Source organism: Galeopterus variegatus, unplaced genomic scaffold (genome assembly GCF_000696425.1).
Source record: "Galeopterus variegatus unplaced genomic scaffold, G_variegatus-3.0.2 Scaffold6120, whole genome shotgun sequence".
Taxonomy (NCBI): domain Eukaryota; kingdom Metazoa; phylum Chordata; class Mammalia; order Dermoptera; family Cynocephalidae; genus Galeopterus; species Galeopterus variegatus.
In genome coordinates, this window is record NW_007732231.1 from 111,872 (window position 1) to 118,261 (window position 6,390).

The window sequence follows — 6,390 nt, forward strand, 5'->3', positions numbered from 1 at the left end:
GCAGAAAAGCATTCTCCCAGATCATGTTCAATTAGCTGTGTCCATGGTTGCAAAGGTGTCAAGGTGCAGTGATTAAGAACTCCAGCTTTGGGATGACATGGTCCTGGGTTCTCACACTGGCTCCATAGTGCCCACGGCTGTGCACCTTGGGCAAGTTACCATATAAGCCGGATGAAGTTTTATTCCCCTCCAAAAATCCCAGAAGAGTTGCCTTATAGTCAAGACCTTAAAAAGTCTCTTGTAGCATAGGGTGCCCTATCGATTATTTTCAAGAAGTACTATTTGCTTCCGTAAAGCTAGGGCTTACAGACCCCTCGAGTCTGTTACACAGACTGGGTTACAAACACTCCACACACAGGTCTGTGAGCTACGTAATAGAAAAAAAAAAAGGTCCTGGGAACTGTGGGTAAAGAAAAATGAATGGGTTTTATTCAGATCTAGGAGCAACTGTCCTAGTGGCTTGAGAGTTCTGAGAAGCACTGTGGATCAGAGCTGTTAGTCTTTTATACTTAAGTCCCTAACCCTGGACACCTGGGTGCCCATACGCAATTACATTAAGTAGTAACAGGGAACACCTGAGGATATTTACAGCTAATGCTCAGCAAGATTCTGAACATCTGAGGGTCCCTCAGATTTCTTCCCAACAGCTTCAAATGAACATTACCTTAGATGACCTCAATTAATGCAAATTTGGGGTGTTATAGAGGCCACCTGACAAAATCAATTTTTATTTTAAAAAGTGGCAGGGAAATCTTTTTTTATTATAAAAAACCCATATCATAAAATTTACTATCTTAACCTTTCTGTATGTGTGGCTGGCCAGTACAGGGATCCAAACCCCATAAGCTTGATGTTGTAACACCACACTTCAACCAAATGATCTAACCAGCCAGCCTCCATCTTTTCCATTAAGTGTTAATTATATTTACATTGTCCTGAAACAGATCTCCAGAACCTTTCCATCTTGCAGAACTGAAACTCTATGCCCATTAAACAACAACTCTTCTTTGCTTCCCAGCCCCAGCCTCTGGTAATCAGCACTCTACTTTCTATATTATACTTTGACAACTTTAGTTACCTCGTATAAGTGGAATCATACAGTGTTCGTTCGTCCTTTTGTGACTGGCTTATTTCAGTTAGCGTAATGTCCTGAAGGTTCATCAGTGTTGTAGCATGTGATAGGATTTCTTTCTTTTTGTCTTTTTTTTTTTTTTTTTTTTTTTACCGGTAAGGGGATTGCAACCCTTGGTGTGGTGTCGCCCACACCGCGCTCAACCAGTGAGCGCACTGGCCATTCCTATACAGGATCCGAACCCGCAGTGGGAGCATAGCTGCGCTCCCAGCGCCGCACTCTCCCAAGTGCGCCACGGGCTCAGCCCCAGGATTCTTTCCTTTTGAAGGCTGAATAATATTATGCTGTATGTATATACTACATTTTATGTATCCATTCATTCATTGAAGGACAGTCGGGTCGCTTCCACCTCTTGGCTATTGTGAATAATGCTGTTATGAACATAGATGTACAAATATCTGACTGAGTCTCTACTTTAAATTCTTTTGTATGTATACCCAAGTGGGCTTGCTGGATCATATGCTAGTTCTGTTCTTAGTTTTTTGAAGAAGTGCCATACTGTTTCCCATCATGGTTGCACCATTTTACAATCCCACTGTTAAGTTTTTCTCACACACTTCTGACACCAAAGGAGGGTCCGATTTTTTTCTTCCCCTTCTTTTTTTTTTAAAAAAAGATGACTGGTAAGGGGATCTTAACCCTTGACTTGGTGTTGTCAGCACCACGCTCACCCAGTGAGCTAACCGGCCATCCCTATATGGGATCCGAACCCGTGGCCTTAGTGTTATCAGCACCACACTCACTTGAGTGAGCCACAGACTGGCCCTTTTTCTTCCCCTTCTGACACCTACTAGTTCTCCAAATCTCCAGACAACTTGGTGTACACAATTTAAGTCAATTCTTATAGTAACTATCCAGAGTTAGCATTCAGACTGCACAGGTTTAAAGGCTCAGTCCCACAAGAATGCCCTCACTCACAAGACCTGGGCCAGTCACAAGTATTGGGTCCCCAGCTTACCCACACTTTTGTCCAACATATGTACACATTCGGGGATTCCCTCCACCCCCATGTTTGAGAATTTGCTAGAATGACTCACAGAACTCAAAAAGTGCTTTGCTTACCATTGCCAGTATTATATACAACTCAGAACAGCCAAATGGAAAAAATGCATAGAGAAAAGTATGAGGACAGGGAATGTGCGTAGCTTCTCTGCCCTCTATGGGTATGCTATTCTCCCAGCACCTCAGTGTGTTCACCAACCCAGCTGCTCTCCAAACCCCATCATCTACAGGTTTTTGTGGAGGTTTCATACATAGGCAAGATTGATTAAATCACTGGCCAGGGTGATTAACTCAATCTCCAACCCCTCTCCCCTCACCAGAGGTTGGGGAGTGGGGCTGAAATTTCCAAGTTTCTAATCAAGGATTGATCTTTTAATAACCAGCCCCCATCCTGAAGCTATCTAGGGGGCCACAAAGAGTCACCTCATTAGAACAAAAAACACTGCTATCATCCTTATCACTCAGGAAATTCCAATGATTTTAGGAACCCTGTGCCAGGAACCAGGGACAAAGACCAACTATCTTTATTACACCATACCCAGCAACAGTGCACATGGGTCCCAATTCTCCATATCCCTGCCAACACTGGTTACTATATTTTTGATAGTAACTAGTGGCAAAGAAATCTTATACAGATTTATTCTTTGTATGAATGTATAATATGACCACACATGTGCAAGTGCTTCATGACCTTGTAAATAAGGTTTAAAAAAATTCCTTTGAAAATCAATATGATGAGTGTTTATGTAGACGAAACCACAAATTACAAAAATAAATTAGTCTTTAAAAAGGTTATGTGCTGGGTATTTGTTCCTTGGACCAACATTTTTAGTGCAGCATGATGTATAGATTTAAAAAGTGCCTCTGAATTAACATATTTTATTTAAAAATGTAATTCTAATTAAATTAATAATTAGTAAATGTAGACATTTGGCTATTTCATTTACATCTCTAAAAATTAATATACTCATGTTGTCCAAAACTATTAAAAATATTCTTGAGAAAAATGGAATAGTGCCTTATGTTTAAGATCATATTAATATTTTAACAAATATGATACTTAACCTTCCTATCTTGGATTTTTTCATGTGTCATTTGTGGTCTCCATTATATAAACAGTTTTCAGGATGAGGAAGTCTTTCTCCTCCACTGAAACCAGGGCAGGCAAGTAGGAGGTAATCAGGGGAGGATGGGAGGGTTTCCTGTAAGTGAGTTAATCTGTTGAAGAGTGGAACTGATGGACTATAGGTCTGGGCACGGAAGTTCGATGGTTTAAAAAAGCCTGTGTAAGGTGCCGGAGAGTGAAAAGAAAAAAGGCTTAGAGTATCGGAGGCAACAAAGAGCTACAACCAAAGTTAAGGAATATAAATTTATGATGGGGCAAACAGGTAAGGAAAGGCTGAGGAAGGGTCCTGAGAAAGAGAGAGTCTGGTACTGTTGGTTGTTCTCCCAACTATATTCACCTTTCCTTCCATAATAGTACTGCTTTAGCTATTACTGAATGTGACTAAGTATTACATGGGCACCTAATTAGAGATTACATTTCCCTGCTTCTCTTACAGCTAAGTGTGACAGTATGACTTTGTTCTCACAAAATAAGAAAAATGAGGTGTGCAAGTTCTACATGCCTTGCTTAAAAGGAGATCACTTTCCTTGAATTGGTATGTGGACATGGTATAGAGCAGAGTGGCCCTCCGAACCTGGAACGACCACTTCTGCCCCATCGTGTAAGCAAGCAATAATCTTTTACATGTTAAGCCACTGTGTTTGAGGTCTCTTTGTTACAGCAGATTAGCCTTTAATACAGATGGGAAATCAGGGCAGAGAGGATAACATATACACAGAGCCCAGGCACTCTGTATGACTGGAATAATTACAAAAGAAAAAATTAAAATTTACATGAAATTACTTCATTTAAAGTATACAGTTCAAGGGCCGGCCCATGGCTCACTTGGGAGAGTGTGGTGCTGATAACACCAAGGCCACGGGTTCAGATCCAATATAGGGAGGGCCGGTTGGCTCACTGGGTGAGCATGGTGCTGACATCACCAAGTCAAGGGTTAAGATCCCCTTACCGGTCATCTTTTAAAAAAAAAAAAAATATATATATATATATATATACAATTCAATGTTTTTTCGATAGTTGTGTAACTGTGAAACTACTACCTCAATTAAGATTTTTTTTGTCACTTATGATTAACTTGCATTTTATATAAATGTGTCATATACTATGTAGGCTCTGTGCCTGACTTGTTTAGTTCAGGATAATGATTTTTTTTTTTTTTTTTAAAGATGACCGGTAAGGAGATCTTAGCCTTTAGCTTGGTGTTGTCAGCACCGCACTCAGCCAGCGAGCCAACCGGCCATCCCTATATGGGATCCGAACCCGGGGCCTTGGTGTTATCAGCACCACACTGTCCCAAGTGAGCCACGGGCCGGCCCCAGGATAATGATTTTGTCTCATCCATGTTATTGTATGCATCAGTAGTTTGTCCTTTTTTATTGCCGAATAGTATTCCACTGTATGGATGTACCACATTTGTTTATTCGTTCCTGCTGATGGATATTTTAACCAGTCCATTTCTAACTATTATTCACACATGAAGGGTGACTCCAAATGTGATGTAATTTCTTTTACATTCAAGCTCATTTTCAAGTGGTCCAGCAGTTCTTAAGCAACATCTCAGTGCCTAACACTGCTGCAGTTGCTAGGATGGCTTGCCAAACTTAGATAGACTCAGTCAGTAAGAAGACTAACTCCAGTAGATTCAGATAGCTTATTATTTACACAGACAGCAAAAGCAAGATCAGTATGGTGTCCGCTCCCCATATCCCTAGTCCAATGGGATGACACTGAATTGGAGAAGCCAGACGATAGACAACTCAAGTGATGGATTGCTCTGCCATGGAGCAGACAAATCTAAACAACAGTCAAGCAGTTTTATAGACTTACACAGAAGCCTGAAGCTGTACCATCAGTTAGGGTGAGATGGAAAGTTCTGTGCTTAACTGAAACTAGGGCAGTTGAGGAGAGATAGCTTTGCAGCAGTCTCCCAAAAAAGAGATGAGAAACTGCCTCATGGTAGCTCATTACCAGGGTTATCTCCTTTTGCATCAGGAGAAATCACAGAGCATTCTACTAGAAAGTAGAGAAACATACTAGGGTTGCTTGACTACAGACGCGGAGACATGCAAGGCTGCCAGGATGCCATGGCAGAGCTGTTGCCTACTCTCATCTTATGCCATAATGACATCTTAAGTCAGATGCTGTACCAAAAAAATTGCACTGGCTTGGTAGTTAAGTGACTAGCAGAATAATTTGCGTAGTTCACTGAGCTTAAGGTTCCTTAGACATAAAATAAGAGTAGCACCTAAACGAATTCCAAGGTCACTTCTACTTCATTTGAATCAATTGAGAATTGTGACTTTAGCAAATGTTTTCCATTAAATTCATGACGCTAGGTACATACAACCTGATATTTGAATTTCACCTCGGTAAATTATATATTCTTCCAGAAATCTTATTACAAACAGACCACAGTAAATAGAAACTAAAGAAATAAACTATTATAGAAAGAAACAACAATCACAATAATACATTGAACTTTTAGTAAAGAGAACAGAACTGTGGTTATTAGAACTGGGATGGCAGGGGAGGTGTGTTAGCGAGAAATTGGTTAAGGGTCACAAAGACTGTTTTGTAAACATGAGTATACTAATTATCCTGATGTGATCACCACATATTGTACACAGGTACCGATAATCAAATCTGTACCCCACACATAGGTATAGTCAATCATGTTTCAATTTTTAAAAACTGTCAAAAAAAAAAAACAAACCCAAAAAACTTTAGTTTTCCAAGTGTCGTTCTCCTTGGAGGCTCTATGGAATTTCCTTTCTACAATCACTGGAAATATGATGGAAACAGAGAGAACTGCAGGAAATCAGCACTCACGAACACCATATCCCACAGTGGTGGCCCACCTCTGAACAAGGCTGACGCACCTGTAGGTTCTAGAGAATTCCTGTTCCAGGGCTAGCCCCAAGGACCAAAGCAGACCCACCTGGGTCTTCCTGGTCCCAGTGAGCTATATTACATCATCATGATGACCCAGCTAGGCACCAAACTCCCTGGGTGATTTAATTTTACCACTCTAGACTCACCTGAAAGAAGGTGATTGGTCCATACTATCTGAAGTACTGGCCAAGAAGTACTTTCAGAAAACCCTCAGTATTTGAAAATACATAAAGGGTGG